This window comes from Phascolarctos cinereus, unplaced genomic scaffold, assembly GCF_003287225.1.
Source record: "Phascolarctos cinereus isolate Bilbo 61053 unplaced genomic scaffold, phaCin_HiC Scaffold_4;HRSCAF=312, whole genome shotgun sequence".
Lineage (NCBI taxonomy): Eukaryota > Metazoa > Chordata > Mammalia > Diprotodontia > Phascolarctidae > Phascolarctos > Phascolarctos cinereus.
The window spans coordinates 77844739-77863635 of NW_027555847.1; the positions used below are offsets into that span (position 1 = coordinate 77844739).

General features: G+C 39.4%; 1 protein-coding gene across 1 annotated transcript in view; it reads left to right on the plus strand.

Annotated features, from left to right (window-relative positions):
- TNS3 (tensin 3) overlaps positions 1-18897 on the plus strand; it is a 425395-nt gene that overhangs the window by 1813 nt on the left and 404685 nt on the right.

An 18897-nucleotide genomic window follows, 5' to 3' on the forward strand; every position in this document is an offset into this window, starting at 1 on the left:
AAAGCTTTGATAATAACAACAAATGACTAACATCTACATAATGCTTACTGTGTGCCAAGGGCTGCAATTATTATCTCATTTGATCTTCCCAGCAGCCCTGGGAAATAGGTATTATTACTGCCCCCATTTTACTGACGAGGAAACTGAAGGAGCATTCAAGGGACTTGCCCAGGGTTACACAACTAGGAAATGTCTGAGGCGGAATTTGGAGTCCTCTGGCATTCTGTCCAGTGCTACCTACTTACCCCAGAGTAGCCACCTACTGTACATAATAGGTGCAATAATAAATGCTTGTTAAATGAATGAAAGAATGCTTAGCTTGTGCTTGTAGGAGAAGGAATAGATACGGAAGGAAATCCAGCCTTCTACAAGAAGCCTTTGCCTGATTCCACCTTAATGCTAATGTCTTCTATCTAAGATTATTTTCTGTTTGTCCTCTGTCGATATTGTTTATACATAGTTGTTTGAATATGGTCTCCCCTATTAGTTTGTGAGTTTCTTGAGTGAAGGGACTATCTTTTACCTTTCTTTCTATCCTGGGTACTTAGTACAGTACCTGGCACATAGTAGGCAGTTAGTAAATGTTGGTTGACTTGATTTGAAGTAAACCTACGAGAAGCTTACAGTATATTTGAGGCAAATATAGGAGCTGGTATAGTAGTAGACTGTTGAGTGAGGACATTGGGGTTTCAGCCTTGGCTATAACACTAGCTGACTGTGTGAACTTTGGCAAGTTGGTCAATCTCTCTGAGGCTCAGTTTCCTCTTCTGCAATATGGGAGTAATAGTACTTTCACTACCTGACTTACAGAGTGGTTTGAAGAAGAGTGCAAAAAAAAGTACTAAGGAAATGTGAGTCAGTATTCATTTGGTGCTACACTGTGGACCATGGAAAAGTGCTGGAGTAGTTAATCTTGTAAAGACTACAGCAAAAATTGGCTTCAAGATCAATAAGCAGGTATTGTCCCAGAGGCTGATCAGAACTGACAAAATACTGCCTTTACACAGGTATTTCTTTTCTGAATAGACTTTTTTTTCCCCCCTTCACAATTGTGATAGAATTCTCCTGACCAGGGCCATCGAATGGCCTAACAGATGAGTTCTTATTGAAAGCTATAATCCCACGCATCCCTGAAAACAGAGAAACTGCAGAAAATTATTAACTCTTGAATGTAAGATGACATCCAGCTGAAAATAGCAGTTGTGTTCCCTTACTGTGTCTTTGTGGGATAGTGGAAAGGAAGTGGACCTGATTTGGGATCAGGGTACTCAGGTGTGAATTCCAGATTTACCTATGCAGTTAAGCTACTTCATCCTTCTGAGGCTCCACTCTCTGCCAAATAAATGACTTCTAAGATCCTTTTTCTCTAGTTGCTGTTCTTATACTGAGCTGTTATATTATCTTCACATTTGAAAAAGAGTTATCCTTTTTAGTCCTGTTTGCAGTTAGCAGAGGTTGAGCAGTATATCTGGATTTCACTGGGTGCCTATGAATGGGCTGTGAAGAAGAAAGGAAAAGTGGAAAATAGGATAGGATGAGACTATAAAAGAAGCTGAGGAGGTAGAGAAATGAGAACGAGAAAGATACTGAGCATGATCAAGCTTTAAGAATTGTCATAGGTAACTTGTTTATCAAGCTCTTCATCATTAGTTGACAGGACATATGTAGTTGATAATAATCTCTGACAATTTCTCATAATTCTGGTTACTTAATGATAAGTAAAACATCTAAAGACATATACATCTCCATTTCCCAATTTATTCAGAAAGATAGTCAATATAGTTCCCTCTGGAATCTCAGAGCACTTTGTTTTGAAGAGCTATAATGTCATCAGATAATATTATTGCTGTTATATGCTTTATTAGGGCAAGAGACATGAACGACCTAAGATTTGCCTTTCTCTCATCTCGTCAGAGTACTTTGCCCCCTAAATTTTGTTGTTTAATTGTTTCAGTGCCTGACTATTCATGACCCCATTTGGGGTTTTTCTTGGTAAAGATACTAGAGTTGTTTACCATATTTTTCTCCAGCTTGTTTTACAAGTGAAGAATTGAAACAAACAGTAAGTGACTTGCCCAAGGTCACATAGTAAAGTGTCTGAAGCCAGATTTGAACTCTGGAAGATGAGTCTTCCTGACTCCAGTTCTGGCATTCTGCACACTGTACCATGTAGCTGCCAAAACCTGTACAGATGATGATGTAAAATCTTTCAAGAGTCAGTCAGCAACATGGATGGGTGTGTAACAGGATGGAAGGATCAACCGTTATAAGTAAGGGTGTTAAAAAGGTTGACCACTTTCACATGTAGACACATAGCTAGATTATATTGCCATATTTAATCTCATCATTCTGAGTCCTTGAGCAATTCAGGGATATGTCAGAGTTCCAAATACCTGAGTTCAAATTCTGCCAAACTCTGCCTAGCTTTGTAACCGTGGGCAAGTCACTTAAAATCTGTGTCTGCCTCAGTTTCCTCTTCTGTAAATTGGAGGTAGTAATAGCACAGTGACTGCCAGGGATGTTATGAAGATAAAATGAGATATTTGTAAAGTACTTTACAAGCCTAACATTTCTTATAAATGCTAGCTATTATCATCATTATTTCTGAAAAAAATCAGAGACCTTTAAGAACTCATGACCTAAAGGAATGAGCCCTTATTATTTTAGAGTACTGAAGATGGAGAAAGTCTGGCTCATGTTGAACTTGGAGTCAGAAATCCTAAGCTGAAATCCTCCCTTAAATACTTACTAGCTGTGAGACCCTGGACAAATCACTGAACTTCTCTAAACCTAAGTTTCCTCATGTGTAAAATGGTGAGATAATAATAGGACCTACTTCAGATGGTGGTTGTGACGATCAAACAGAAAGCATATGTAAAGCTGTTTGCAAAAATTTTGCTGTTATTGTTCAGACATGTCCAACTCTTCATGACCCCATTTGGGGTTTTCTTGGCAAAGATATAGGAGTGGTTTGCCATTTCCTTTTCCAGCTCCTTTTACAGATGAGGAAACTGAGGCAAACAGTGCAGTGACTATGTCAGAGGTCAGATTTGAACTCAGGAAGGTGAATCTTCCTGACTCCAGGCCCAGCTCTCTCTCCACTGCGCCACCTAGCTGTTCTTGCAAAGTTTATGGCACATGTATTGTGTAGGCTATTGGTTTCAGTCCATCTTGATGTTCTGGAATTGGAGCTGTCTTCAATTATTCTAAAATAAATACCAGATATCAGCTTGTTTACTAGTTGTGCTTCCTTTAAAAAAAATTAGTCCCAGATATCAGTTTATTTACTTGGCCTTTGTTTTTCTAATAAAAATGGAGTGCAAATTTTCCTCGTCGTTTACTTGATTTCCACTTACCTGTGGGTTTTTGGAGAATACAAGGAAACCATTGCATATTCGGCCTCTGCATCTGGAGACCTAGCAACTGTGGGATGGGGAGGGAAGAAGAGGAGGAACGAGGCTAAAGTAGTTGTCGCAAAGTTCCAATGCACGTTAGTGCCCAAGTACTTTTACTTCTCTGGAGGAATCCTCAGCCCTACCATCTGGGTTTATTTACTCCTATTTTAGACACAATTCTTGAAGGAATTGACTTTTTACTCTCCTGAGGGAAAGGAGACTTTGAGGTGGAAACCGAGTCTGGAGGTTTCTCTGAGATGCAAATTCACCTCCTTAATTCTTTTGTGTCAGTTGATGATCCACCCTAATTCCTCTGGTCCTATTCTTCCTTTTGGTCTGTGCACTGGCCTTTGGGTAAGGGAAGAACCCGAGAAATCTGAAGAGAAATCGAAGTCAGGCTGGCTTGGATTTGTCACTACCCAGCTCTGGCTTAGTGAAGTGGTACTAGAATCTGACTGGCCTATGCCATTTGAGTTTCAATGGAAAATTGGGATACTTGCTAGAAGCTAGCCTTAATACTTTTTGTAACTTTGTGAATTTCTCCCTTTGTTTGTTACTTTGATTCTGTTTGTTTCCTTGTAACTATGAATGGTAGAAGCTTTAGAACATCAGAACTAGGGAAGTTTCCTGCTTGTTTCAGAGAAACCTTATTAGTAAAGGTGAGGGACTTTAGGCAGCTGGGTCTGGAGTTAGGAAGGCCCCAGTTCAAATCTAGCTAAGACTTACTAGCTCTGTGACCCTGGGCAAGTCACTTAACCCTGTTTGCCTCAGTTTCCTCATCTGTGAAATGAGCTGGAGAAGGAAATGGCAAACCACTACAGTATCTTCACCAAGAAAACCCTAAATGGAGTCACAAAGAGTTGTATACAGCTGGGTTAGGGTTAGACTTTAAAGTCCAGTGGGATTTAGAGCTGGCATCACGAAGGCTATTAATTAAGCCCAACTCTCATTTTACAGATGAGGAAACTGAGGTTCAAAAAGAACTCAAAATTCCTCATTTTGTGGTTGGGCAAACTGAGTCTCAGAAACTTTCAAATCAGGTAGAAAGCATGAGAGGCTGAGATTTAAACACAGTTCTTCTTGACTCTGGATTGGTGCTTACCTTGCCCTGCATCACACCCTCTGCAGCAGTGTGGCACTGATTCCCATTGCTCAGGGGACCTGGGTGAGGAAACCAGTTGGGAAACATAATAGTGGCAGTGAATCATGGGAGAGACCTAAGACATCCAATAGGAGTGCTTATGTAGTATTACCAGCTTGGTTACCTGGTTTTCCAATTGTGGTGTCATGATCCCACTGCTCTTTGCTTTCATTTTCTAGACCCTGAAGTCCTTGGCTTGGCTCATACAGATGTCCCCTTCTAAATTCTCGCTATGTTTCAGATTCTAGTTTTCCCCTCCTCCCATGCATTCTATCTTATTGACTGAACTTAGATAATAGTAAGCCTCAGGCCAATAAATTATAGAGATAGTTTTCTTTCCCAGATTTTTGTTCCACTAACCTCCCTCCATATCTTCCGTTACTTATTCTCAAATGCCCTCCTTCCACCTTCAGTAGGAAGAGGGGGGGAGGGATTGAGGAAAAGGGAACTATTTAGATTTGTGAGTTTTTTGTTTAAAACAGAACACCTTAAAAAGTCTTTGTGACCAATATGGTTTTTCCAGCATTGTATCAGCCCATAGAAAATTAGAAGAGACGTTTGTTTGTTTAAATTAGGAATATTCCCTGGATAGGAAAGGGGAGAACTGCTATATTTGGAAATGAAGGTTATATGAAAACAAAATTTTTTTTTTTTAAAGAAAAGAGAGTGGTGGAGGCTTCTAGAATCCTGCACAGTGATGTTAGGAAAAAAAAAACAACTGGTAGACACAGCTGAAGGAAAAGACACATAAATGGTAAAGTCTACCAGTGTAGCTGGGTCTGTTTAGTATAATAAGTACAAGAGCAGTTGTCCTAAAGGGCATCATTGAATAATTGATATACTTTGAAGTATAAATCTATAACTGGGAAGTACCCTACGGGGAATGCTCCACAGCAATGGGAAGAACTTGGTGTCAAGAATCCAAGGGACTACTTTTAACGTTCTGATTTTGCCACTTAATGTCTTGGACAAGTAATTTAACCTCTCTTTGCTTTGATAAGAATTCTTAAATCTTTCAGATTTGGGTTCTGCTCACTTTTAATCTGCATCAGTTTGTATAAGTTTTTCCAAGGTTTCCCCGAAACCATCCCTTTCTTCATTTTTTATAGTTGATAGTAGTATTCCACTACATTAATATGCCATAATTCATTCAACCATTCCCTAAGTGATGTGCACTTTGTTAGTTTTTGTCCATACAAGGCCTGTTTGCTCTTTGTTTTTTTGGGGGGGGCATCAGCCTAGTAGTGATAACTGGATCAAAGGGTCGAAGTTTAGTAAGTTTTATGAGCATAGTTTCAAATGGCTTTCCAGAATGGCTGGACCAATTCATAAGTCCACCAACAGTGCATTACTGTGTTTCTTTTTTTCCATAACTCCTCTAATATTTGTTGTCAACTCCATCCAATCTGATTGATGTGAGAGATCACATGACTCATTCACGATCAGATAGTAAGAACAGAGATTAGATTCTGCCTATGTCCTCTGTCTACTAACTCCAGTATTTTTTCTTGATACCACATTTCTTCTATAGTTAAGATTAAAAAAATTAAGCTATATTTAATATTCTTTGCTTAAGAAGGCAGGCAAAACATAATACATTTTAATAATAATTTCATCCAAAAATTTAAAAGATTTGTTAAGTAAATTAAAAAAGTAATAAAATTTAATTAAAATGCACAAATTAAATGAAAAAAAATTAAATAAATCTTTGAGGATGCTAGAAAAACAATAATTCAATTTGTGTATCTGTTCCGTGGCTTCATCACCAATATGCTAGGGGAAAAGAAGTACATACATCCCTCTCTGTTCCCTACCACTTTTAATAGTCTTCCTAGGAATGCTCTTAAGTGTCTGTGTGTCCCTGACCCTCTTCTGTAAGTAGGTCTTTATACATGGAGGTACACTTTACAAATCTATAAGCATTTATTCAATACTGTGTGCAGGGAACTGCTTCAAGCAGTTTGGGGATACCAAAACAAAACCATCAAAAAACCAATCTCTGCCCTTTTTTTCTACTGAAGAATACAACTGTGATCAGATTTATAAATACAGGATAATATGAGGAAGATCAAAGAGAGTTCTAACAGCTAAGGGTCTCAAAGTGATATCTCATCTCAGTCCTGAAGGAAGTTTTCAAAGGAAGACCATTCAGGGCATGGTAGGCAGGTTGTTCAAAGACATATATGTGGGAGATAGACTATCTCCTGTAGACAACATCAAGCTGGCCAGTTTAATGGGGAAAAGTACATGAAGAGGAGTAATGTGAACAGACTCTGGAAAATTAGCTAGATTGTGAGGAATTCTAAATGTACACTTTGAGGGGGTTGTATTTTCTCCTATTGAGAGAACAGGGCATTATTGAAACTTGCTGAGCAAGAGAGGGACATGGTCAGGCCAGTTTATAAGGTTATTTTGATAATTGTAGGGAGGATGGGTGGGAGAAGAGACTGGAAACATGGAGTCCAGTTGAGAGACTTGAAATAATCTAGGTAAAAAAGGTGATGACAGACTGGGCTAAGGTATTGGCCTTGTTAGTAGAGAGAATAATTTAGATATGAGAAATGTTGTGGCAATAGAACTAACAATACTTGGCAATTAAATTAGATATTAGGAATAATGGAGAGTGGAATCCAGGAAGACTATATTCTTCAACAAGGAGAAGCATTGTGGTACAGTGGTTAGATTCTGCCTCAGCTGTTCTGTAGGATCTTAGATTGAGAGTTGGGAAGGATCATAGAGATCATCTAGTTAAGAATGTTTTTTACATTTTAAAAAGCAAGTTTTGATTGTATTGCTGCTAGCTTACAATGAGCCAGATTTGACCCTTTGGCAGTATTTCATCAACACTTGACAGCCTAACCCTTTCAAAATGAAAGATGAAAAAACTAATGCCCCAAGAGGTTGTTGTGACTTGCCCAGAGATTGGCTGAGCCGGGATTCGAATGTAGGTCCTCCAAATCCATCACCTTTCCATCACACAATTTAATAATTTAATCCCAGGCAGATCACTCTGGCTCCTTCAGCCTCATCTTCCTTGCCTGTTAAATGGATATAATGACAGTTATCACATAGGGCTGTAGTGAAGATCAAATTAGAAAATGCGTGTAAAAGCCTTTATATAAATAGAAATAGAAATTATAAATTATATAAACGCTATGGTTATATTGATCTGTAGTCATCCATGCTAAGGAGTTTTGTTGCTTAAATAATATCTGCCAATTAGATCACAGAATTTGTGGCATGGAAGGTACCTCTTAGTTGCTTTCTAGTTCAATCCATTACATGAAAGGAATCTCCACTACTTACCTATACACACACCAAGTGAATATCAGCCTTTCCTAAAGACCTGGGGGCCAGCCCCCTACCCTGCCTCTCCAGGCAGCCCATCATCCTTTGTGACAATCTAATTGTTAGGACATTTTTCCTGTTATCGGGCCTAAATTGATTCCATCAGTTGCTCCTGGCCCCACCCTGAGGGATCACACACAACTAGCTTTTAATTTCTCTTCCATTTGATAGCCTTGAAATACTTGGAGACAGCTGTCACAACAGGGCCTAAACATCTATAGTTCATCTCCATGTAATGTGGACTCTATGCCCTTCATTACCTGGCTTTTTTTTTTAATTGTCGTTTCTATAGTTGAAGGGGAAAAAATGATTCTGCCCTTACTAGCATCATTCAGGGCCAGAACTCAAGAGAGGCAGTTGTCTTTTGGATTTGACTAATAGACACTGTTCCTCTATCAGATACTGCATCTCCAAGTTGGAGATCAAGGACTTCTCCCAGTAGATTGCCACTGGCCTCATGGTTTGGATCCTCTTTAAGCAGAGGGCCTTCCCTCTGAGATTATCTACAGTTTAAACCCTATATATCTTATTGTACATAGTTGTTTGCATGTTGACTCCTTGATGTCAGGGACTGGTTTTTCCCTGTCTCTATTTTTTTTTCCCATAATGTACTGTTGACTCGTTGACTTGAGAAAAGGTCTGAGAAAGCTTTCTAGATCACTTGTTGACCAGAAGAGTCCACAAGCCCACTTGACCAGCACCTGTACCACAGAGAATTGTGACTCAATCTGTTCATATCTCAGTCCCCTGGTCCGCAGACTAATGAGCCCTCAATCAAAGTAATTTTACTCTCCCTTAGAGCATTCTGCTCTGGAGTTGGGACCCACACCCACAAGGAGACTTACAAAATGCACATGAAAAGGCCCACAGAAAAAGGAGCCTCCTACTTCCTAGGAATTCTGTAGTGCCATACCTACAGTGGATTCTCATGCTTTGGTCAAAAAAAAAAATGCAGCAAACACTGCCCCAGGCACACTAGTAGCTTGTCTTTAAGGTCATACAAGTAGTAGAAGAAAATCGGCCCTCTTGATACCAAACCCTGGCAGATTATCCAGCTATTATAAAAAAAAAAAGCTGGGGCAGCTAGGTGGCACAGTAGATAGAGCACCAGGCTTGGAGTCAGGAAGACTCATCTTCCTGAGTTCAAATTTGGCCTCAGACACTAGCTGTGTGACCCTGGGCAAATCTCTTCACCTTGCTTGCCTCAGTTTCCTCATCTGTAAAATGAGCTGGAGAAGAAAATGTCAAAACCACTCTATTATTTTTGCCAAGAAAACCCCAAATGGGGCTACAGAGTCGGATACAACTGTAAAGCAACTGAACAACAAAAAATATCAAACCCAGTGGTCTGCCTTTAATGCTCATTGGCTAACTGAGTATTAGCTAGCAGTTACCCTGGCCAAGTCACTTAGTCTGTCAGCCAGTTTCTTCTTGGGTAAAATGAGAATAGTCATTTTCACACCTACCTCAAAGGGCTGTAGTGAGATGCAAATAAAATAACGCTGTAAATCACATCCAGCCCTATGTAAATGCTAGCTGTTATTATCACGCTAGCAATTTTGAAATTAATTTTTCTGTTCCTGGCCAAGCATCAAATACAGGGCCATGCTACTGGTTAGCACTTCATAAATATTAATTGGAGTCTGAGATGATAATGATGAAAGGAAGTGGATTGTTCTGGGAGATCCTAATTCCTCTGCAGCAGATGAGTACTTTCCTGCTGGGAAGTAGTTTGATTGTATCTCTTCTATCTCCAGACTGGGCCTAGGAGTGTTTTTGCTTAGCTTGATGGTTGTGCGCAATAGGGGATGTGAAATTGGTTAAGAAAAATATTCCTGCTTAGTTGGGAAGGAATTCTTTTTTTTCAAGAAAGTAAAATCAAAATGCATTAGGGAATAGTCAAAGGTATGAGAGTTTTGGCCTTAGCAAATGCTATTAAGGGAGGTCTGCAATCTTTTACAAGCCCAGCACTAGGTACAGGGAGGGTGTTATTTCACACCTGGGGATTTAGGGCTCCCTCCCTTTTTTCATTTTTTCCCTGCAACACATCAGCAGTGTGTGGCCTTTTCATGGAGAGCTTTAAAATAAATGCAGCAGGCCAGCATCTGGATATCCAGAGTAAACATTAAGTCCTAGGCTTGCTCAATTAAAGAGTGGGAGTGGAGGTATGTACATATTATATTGGTGGGGCTAGAGTTTGGGGCTGGGGGGCGGGGGAGGAGCTGTTCTTTGCAGGATATTTCCCCCTTCCTCAGTGATAAGGCATAAAAGGACTGTAGTTATTTCTTTGGTGCATTTTTCTCTGCTTGGTAATCCACCCCCTTCAGTATAAATTTCACTACAGTGCTTTCCTCTCTTATGGTTGGTCACTTTGGACCTTGTTCCTAGAACAGGCTGAAAACCAGGCTGGCAGATTGTCAATTTGGGGAATAGATTAGTGACCAGGCCTTGATTCCCTTCACCACCTCTTTTCTTTTGGTACTTAATGCAGTCACACTGAATTTCCATAGCCCTGGGGGCCCATTTGGAGAGCTCTGTTGCTGTTGGTGATCTGAAAGGAGGCCAGCCCTCCAGCTTACTGACCACCTCTTCCCCATTCTTTTGCCCAGCTATCTGATTACCTGCTGGCTTGCATTTTAGGAGATAACAGGATTGAGGTAATGAATTGCTAGAGGCTGGAGGTGACGGAATGATTTGCTGTGATAATCTATGGGACAGGTGTGTTTCTAGTTCACCTTCCCTGGAAAGGATCTAAAGGGGACTCTAGTCAGGTGGCATATGGAAGAGGAAAGGGGGAAGGTTTACTTTCTGGTTTTAAGCTGCATATACATGCCTCTGGCTGGTGGGGGGTGGGGGTTACTGGGGTTCTGCCTAAAGGAGATTTAATCCATTTAGGAATGTTCTTCTCCAGTCTTGGGGAGGGAAGAGAAAATTCAGCTTTGTTTAGAGGGGAGATGATTGGACTGAAATTTACATGAACCTAAGTTTTTCTTTTTCCTCTCTCTTTGTGAACTCATCCTGGCTGTTGGTAGTTCTCATTTCCTGAGGCACAGAGATGGGTTTAGAGCCTATGGGGTAATAACTGGACCCTCAGAGGGGAAAAAAAAGAGGAAGAGAGGAAAACTGTAAGCTGTTTTGACAGATTGTATAACATGCAATGATTAATAGAATAAGAAATGAAGATTGTCTTTCATTAAAAAAATGCCTTCAGGGTTATTTGGTTTTATTTTCAATTAAAAGGAACTGATTTTGTTTCTGGAGAGTGTTTTTAATTTGGATAAATGGTTCAGTCTGGGAACCACATGCCAGAACTCATGATCTATGAATGTAATTTATTCAGGGTTTTCTCCATGGCCATTCTACCTGAGGAGCAGTAAACTCTGTAATGATTTCATGGATAGCACGTTAAATGCATGTGACATGTTTTGGCTTTTAGGTACAGACTTTTCTCACTGATTATAGGTAGCTTTTACTATTTAACAGATGCAAATTGCCCAGAAGGCCAAAAAAAATACCAACAGCTAAAATACAGTCAAAATGTCTAAAGATTTACTTTTGTTAATTTTTACTCATTAAGAGCAAATCTACACTATCAGATTGCTTTGCCTTCTCAAGGGAGAGGCAGGAGAGAATTTGGAGCTCAAAATTTAAAAAAAATGAACGTTAAGCATTTTTTTACATGTCACTGGGAAATATTTAATGAAATATATAAAAATATATTTTAAGAAAGTTTTTTTTTTTACATTTACTGGCCAAGAATGAAGGCCAGAACTCTTGTACTCATGGAATGTGGGCTGGACCATAGAATTGGCGTCTTATTGGTCTTTTTTTTCTCTTTTTTTTCCCCGGCCAGGCAGGCATATTGGAAAGTTCTGAATTTATTCCCTCAGAACAAAAATTGGAAGCATCCCTGAATAGTTTAGTTGAATTTGTTTTAAGCATTGAAGGTGAAAGATAAGTAAGACAAATGGTGATGTAGAAATTGCAGAAACAGAACCTTTCTCTGACCAGGTTTCCATTATCCGCTATACTAGATGAAAGGTAGACATCGTCCTCACATCAATCCCAAATGAAACCAAATGATGATCAAGTTTAACAACAACGAAAAAGAATTCCAGTTGGCTTTTAGGATATATTTTTATTCTTGATGACTTTAACCTTTTAAATTCTTGTAGATTTTATTTTTATACTTTCACAGGTTTTTGTATTTTCTTTGGTTACAAGTTTGATAACTTGATATATACAGTGCTGGACTAGGGGCTTCAGAAGAGTGTGGCTAGACTGGCAAGGCTCATGATACTGGTTAAGCCCTTCTTGAAGGATGGGAAAATCGTGGAGAAGTGGAGTGGAAATTGTGTTCCAGAGCAACTGCAGGAAAATCTGGGGCAGCTGGTAGTGCAGTTGACAGAGAGCTGGGCCTGGAGTCTGGAAGACTCATTTGCTGAGTTCAAATGTGGCCTAGCTGTGTGATCCTGGGCAAGTCACTTCACCATATTTGCCTCAGTTTCCTCATCAGTAAAATGAGCTGGAGAAGGAAATGGCAAACCAGTCCAGTATCTTTGCCAAGAAAACCCCAGATGGGGCTTCCAAGAGTTGGACACCACTGAACAACAGCATAAAAAAAACCCTGCCAGACAGTTCAGTAAATTAGAGCCAGGGGCAAGAAGCTTTGGTAGAGGTGGTATTAAGGTCAAAACCAGAAATTCACAACAGGTCCAAGTTGGGGGAGGGGACAGAAGGAGGAAACAAAGTCATGGTTTCTGACTTCAAGATCTGGGTGCTGGGTGATACCCTAAAGAGGTGAACTAGATAAGGAGCATAGGTTTAATCTGTGATAAGGGCTTCATGGACACATACAAGTTTTAAGTACAATTATGCACTAGATGCCTTTGCTTTCTACATTCCAAACCCTTATCTTCTGGTGAGGTCTCTATTCCACCATCCTCTTCATAAACTTCTACAGAATTTATAGGATTGTGGGCATTTGGGAAATTCACATCATTTTGATTATTCATTTAAATAATGAAGCTCCAATTTAAAGGCTTAATGTAGAAGGAGACGAAAAGCTATCCTTTCTCATCACTCCTCTTCCTTCAAGCTAGGGACAGATAGCATCTTTTTTCTTAAAAATGAGGCAATGTACCATACTGGGTAGTCTCTTTTCTTTTTCTTCATTTTCTTAAGTGTCTTGGTTTCTCATTTACATCGTCAATAGGGACTGGGGGGGGAATTAAATTTTAGTTGCTAAGGGAACTCAGCTTTTGCTGGGTCACAGAATACATGATAAAATTAAAATATTTGGTCGATCCAATATTTGTGCACTGACAATATATAACAACATGGTGGTAGGCACTTTTAAGATTTATAAATAAGTATAACATGTAAGATTTGAAATAAGTATAACATGTTCTTTGCCTTTTAAGAGCTTAATCTGTCACCTAGTAGTAGAGACAAGGCTGGCCTTTGTTCATAGATTTTTGAGTTGGAAGGGACCTTAGAGCTCAAGTCTCATCCATTTATTTTCCATGTAAGGAAACTGAGGCTCTGAGACAAGCTCAGGCATACCTGAAAGAATTAGAGAGAAACTATACTCTCTGGTTCCTATACTGTCTGGTAAGGGTTCTGATTTTGATGGGAGGTCAGGGAAGAAAGGGAGATCAAGACAGGCTGTTGGTTGGCAAGATGGAAATCAATGAAGGAAGTGAAACTTTACGTGGCTTAGGAGAATGGTGAGAGGAGAGCCCCATTCAAACAATTTGTGCCATATACAAAGTAAGGAGAAAATATGAACAAAATATGAACGTGATTGTGGTGGGTGGGTGGGAGGGAGGAAAGTGGTGGAAAAGAGGGCTGGATGGATAAGGCTTAAGGAGCATGGCAAGTTATAAAATAGCCACTCAGAAGAGTTTAGAGTTTTGATATCAATAGTAAGGAAGGAAACAAGCATTTATTAAGTGCCAACTGTATGTCAGCCCATGTGTTAAGCACTTTACAAATATCTCATTTAAATTTTGAGGTAGGTGATATTATTATCCTCATCTTAGAGTTGAGGAAACTAAGGCAGACAGAGGGTAAGTGACTTGTTCAAGGTCACACAGCTAGTAATTATCTGAGGTCAGATCTGAAATCAGGTCCCCACTGCACCACCTAGCTGCCCCAGAAGGCAATAAGACGCTTTAAAGGTTTTTATTTCAGAAGGTCAGTATGAATGAATGTGTTGTTGTAAGTGTGGTGGTGGTGGTGGTGGTGGTGGTGGTGGTATTTTTGGTGGGGGTGGGGGGTGGGGAAACTGGAGGTAAGGACTCTTCTGGTGAATTGGGATGACCTGTGTTAGGATCCTGGGCCTAAGGTAGTGGAAGTCAGCTTAAATGAGACATGTTGAAGAACTTGGTGACTTGACTGTATTTAGAAGAAAAAGGAAAGGATACAATCAAAGATGATTCAACTATCCATAATCTTAGGCCAGATGAAAGATGAATACTGATGCAAAGAGGGAGATGAAGAAGGATAGCTTGTTTGCGAATTCAGATTATGAATTTGTTTGGGCCCTGTTGAGTTTCAATGGTGAGGATATGTTAAGGTGGAAACTGTCTTTCAGGTATTTACTGATTTGAGACAGTACAGCAGAAAAATTCAGGGCCACAGAGATATGTGATATACACAAAAGATATGTACAAAAGTATGTACACTAGACAGGCCTATGAGTTTCAGGGACTCTCTCATTTTAACTTTGTTATTCCGCTTTAGTACTTCGTCTGCATACAGTAGGTGCTTAATTGTTTATTGAATTGAGTCAAAATAATAAGAGTTGAAACAGTAAGAGTAAATGAAGTTTTAGATGAATGACTGTAAAGAAAGCCTAAGCCAGAGACACAGAGTTGTCAGCTTCTCTGGCAATAGGGTATAGGAGAAGTGGGAAGAGAAGTGAGAACACTCATGAGGGGATGTCAGCAAAACTGAATTGTGAAGTTTACAATAACTAGGGAGTTTCGTGAAAGGGCAAGGGCGTGGGGGTGGTGTCCAAAGTGTCACATATGGACAGGTAATGAAGAACTAAGAAAAGTTCATTGAGTTAGGAATGAAGTAGGCTTTGCCAATCTTTATGAGAACAATTTTAGAATGATGGAGGAGGGGGGTAGGGGTGGGGGTAGGGCAGAAGCCAGATTATGGGGGTGAGGAGGTTAAAGAAGAAAATGATCAACTAAATAGGAAGTAGAATCTGTGAGTGTAGACCACATTTTTGAATAGTTGGCAGTAGAAAGAATAGATTTTAGAAAAGTTATCTTAGCCCATAGATTGGTAGAGAAGATTATAATAATGACATCCATATTTTTATATAACATTTTGTTTCAGTGCTTCAAAGCATTCATGATCTCCTTAATGTCAGGAGTTGCCCCAATGTACAGTTCTTAAGCCACTGACATTTACCTTTCCATAAATTGTCCTTAAAGGAATCACTCTGTGTGCTGTATACCTGCCCCTAGGTCTTTTCATGTTAAGTGGGTAGTAGGACAGCCCTCAGATCCCTCACACTTCTAACATATATACATTTCCCAGATGGTTGTTTTTATTTCTCTTTTTGCAAGTCATTATTGCAAATACCTACAGCCTATTTGCACTCATTGTACTTCTGTTCTTTGCCATTTGGGTTACCTGTAATTTAGTTTCTTTGAAGATTGTAATGTTTTTTTCTACAAGGCCAATAGGGGATTTTGTTTTGCTTGACTATGGATATTTATTACAAGTTGCTTTTTCTTTTGGGATTGAGAGAAAATACATGGCTGTTAACTGGAAAAATAGTTTTAAAAAAAGATTGTAATGTTTCATCATTTTAGGCCATATATTCACTGGAATTAAATTAAAATTTTTTAAAACTCATAACTTGTAAGGTAGATAATACAGAAGCTGTTATCCCATTTAGGAGATTAGGAACCTGAAATTCAAAGGGGTTAGTGAATTTACTCAGAATATTTCAATCAATGAACATTTATTAAGCACCTACTCTGTGTCAGGCACAGTGGTTTGTGCTTTCTAAGGCATTTACTGTGGGCTGTGTCCTGGAGTGACACAAAGTTTAGATGAGATCACATCTTCATGGTTTACAATCTAGTAGGGTTATGAGGAACCAATACACTTTATTAGATGGCAAAGTTCATCAGAGTTACAAAAGTGGTGTGTGAGGCCAGAGGGAGGGAATCCGACCAAGACTGGTTGACTTTTGTGGAGGAGGTAGTATTTGACTTGGGCTTTAAAGAATGGACAGGAATTCTGCAAGTAAAAAGAGGAGAGGGAAGGACATTCTAGGTGTGAAAACAATGAGCAGAGAGACTGGAAAGCTCCATGTTATTTTCAGGAGACAGAAAGTTCAGTTTGTTTGGAGGGTAGTTCCTCTAGAGTATGAGTAAGATGAATATAAATTTAGAAAAATTGTTTTAGCTCCACCTTAAATGTCAAACAAAAGAGTGTGAACATTACTCTTTAAGTAGTAGGGAACCCTGTAGGCTTTTGAGCCAAGTAGTAACTTGGCCAGATCTAATAAATAGTCTTAAACTAGTAGCAAACAGCATGAAGGATGGATTAGTAGGGAGGAGAGAGGGGAGGGAAGAAGTTTATTAGGAGATTGTTTATTGCAACAGTCTGGGTGGGTGGTAATGAGAGACTGTTCTGGAGCAGTGGCAGTGAAGGGGGTGCAGATGTAAGATATGTTGCTAGAATTGACAGAACTTTGTAATCTATTTGATGTAAGAAACAAGTCCAGAGACCTGTCAGAAACAGCTCAAGTTGTAGAGGGAGATTCCCCATTGATGGGGGAGAAGTAATGAGTTTCAGTTTTGGACATCTTGATTTTGAGGTGCCAATGGGACATCTGGGATGACAGCCCTGAAGACAAAGATGGGGGTTTGAGACTCAGAATGGAGGCGGGGACTGGAGGTTGAGATTTGGGAGTCATCTGTAGAGAGATGTTAGTTTAAGTTGTAGAAGTGAATGAAATTGCTAAGGGAATGAGTGCAGAAAGAGAAGAGAAGAGGGTCAAGGACAGATATCAGGATTCACCTATTAAAAGAGTGAAAAGGAACAAGCATTTACATAGTACCTACTATGTGCCAGGCATTGTACTAAATGCTTTACAAATATTATCTCATTTGATCGCCACATTGGGTCAGTGAGGTAAGTGGTAGGAAGAGGATGAAGAAGAGACTAGGAAGAGGATGATGAACCAAGGAAGGAGAGCAAAAAGGAATGCTTAAAGAGATAGGAGATCAGAATAATACAGTCTCTACAGCTTAGGGAAGAGATGTACATATGAGTAGGGGTAAACAGTAATGTTAAAAGCTCACAAGAGTTCTAGAAGGGATGCATGCTGATAAAAGGCCATTGGATATGGAGAGCACTTTCAGTAGATTGGTCGAGTCAGACTGAAGGCAGGAAGACTAGCTTTTAGTGGGTTATTATAATATTCCAGGCAAGAGGTGATAAGGTCCAGTACTAGAGCCGTGACAGTCTGGGTATAAGAAAGGAAGAGTCTGAGCCCAGATATAGCCTCAACAGAACCCAGAAAAGATTAGGGGTGTGGGATGAAGGAACAGGAAGAATCAAAGAGAGCTCAAGATACGAGGCTAGATGAATGGAAGGAGGATCTGGTTATTCCATCTGTAGAAATAGAGAAATTAAGGGAAGGGTCAGGTCAGAGGAGTAGCCTGGAAGGGGAAATCGAGGATAGCACAAAAAGGACACACTGTGGCTTAGGGTGATGTGGCTAGAATTTTGTATACTGATTATATGTATATAGAAACCTCATGTTTCTTTTGGACCAGCTAGAATGTGACCACCCTATCCTTACACATTTCCTTCCCATACTCACCTGATCTCAAACGGTGAGTTCATGACTCACCAGAACTTGGGGACTGGGGAAAATCATCCTAACTTGCCCTATATATGTGACTGCTGTTAGCTATATTTTGCTATTTAGTTTCTTAAATTTACAGTACACTTACGAACATTTGATGCTTTGATTTGGTTTAGTGGTTCAACTATTGAGGGCGCTGGGCTTGCAGTCTTTTTAAGGAGAGCATGAGAGTGGCCCTATGTTGTAGAATTCTTTGCCTGTCATTGAACTACAAATAATAGGATGAAAGAACTTCTTTGAAATCCAGCTGCTGCTACAATCTCAAATTTTTAAAAAAAATTTTTTCTCAATTTTCATTTTGCTAAATTTTCTTTTTTCAGATTTTCAGCATTTTAAAAAATTTTTTGAGTTCCAAATTCTCTCTTTTCCTCCCTTTCCCCACCCCAAGAAAGTAATTTAATATAGTTTACACATGAAAAGTCATATAAAACATATTTCCATATTAGTCATATTGTGAAAGAAAACAGACCTAAACATACATACTCTCTCTCTCTCTCACACACACACACACGCAAAGTGAAAAACAGTATGCTTCAATCATATTCAGATTTCAGATTCCTTCAGTTCTTTCTCTAGAGGTAGATGGCATTTATTTTCATGGGTCCTTTGGAATTGTCTTGGATCATTGTATTGCTGAGAAGAGCTGAGTCATTTACAGTGGATCATTGTACAATGTTGCTGTTACTCTGTACAGTGTTCTTCTGGTTCTGCTCACTTCACTTTGTATCTGTTCATGTAAGTCCAGGTTTTTCTGAAATCATCCTGCCTGTCATTTCTTACAGCACAATAGTATTCCATTATGATCATATATTACATCTTGTTCAGCTATTCCCCAATTGATGGGCACCCCCTTAATTTCCAATTCTTTGTCACAATGAAAAGAGGTGCTATAAATATTTCTGTACACGTATGTCTTTTTCCCTTTTCCCTGGTATGTCAAAATTTTTTAAGGCAAGAAGTATGGCATGCCACATACAATAAGAACTGCAGAAGAATTTGTTAGCACAATAAAAAGAATTCTATATTTGAATAACAATAATAGCTAGCATTGATATAGCACTTTGGGGCAGGAAAAGCACTTTACATATGTTATATCATTAAAAAGA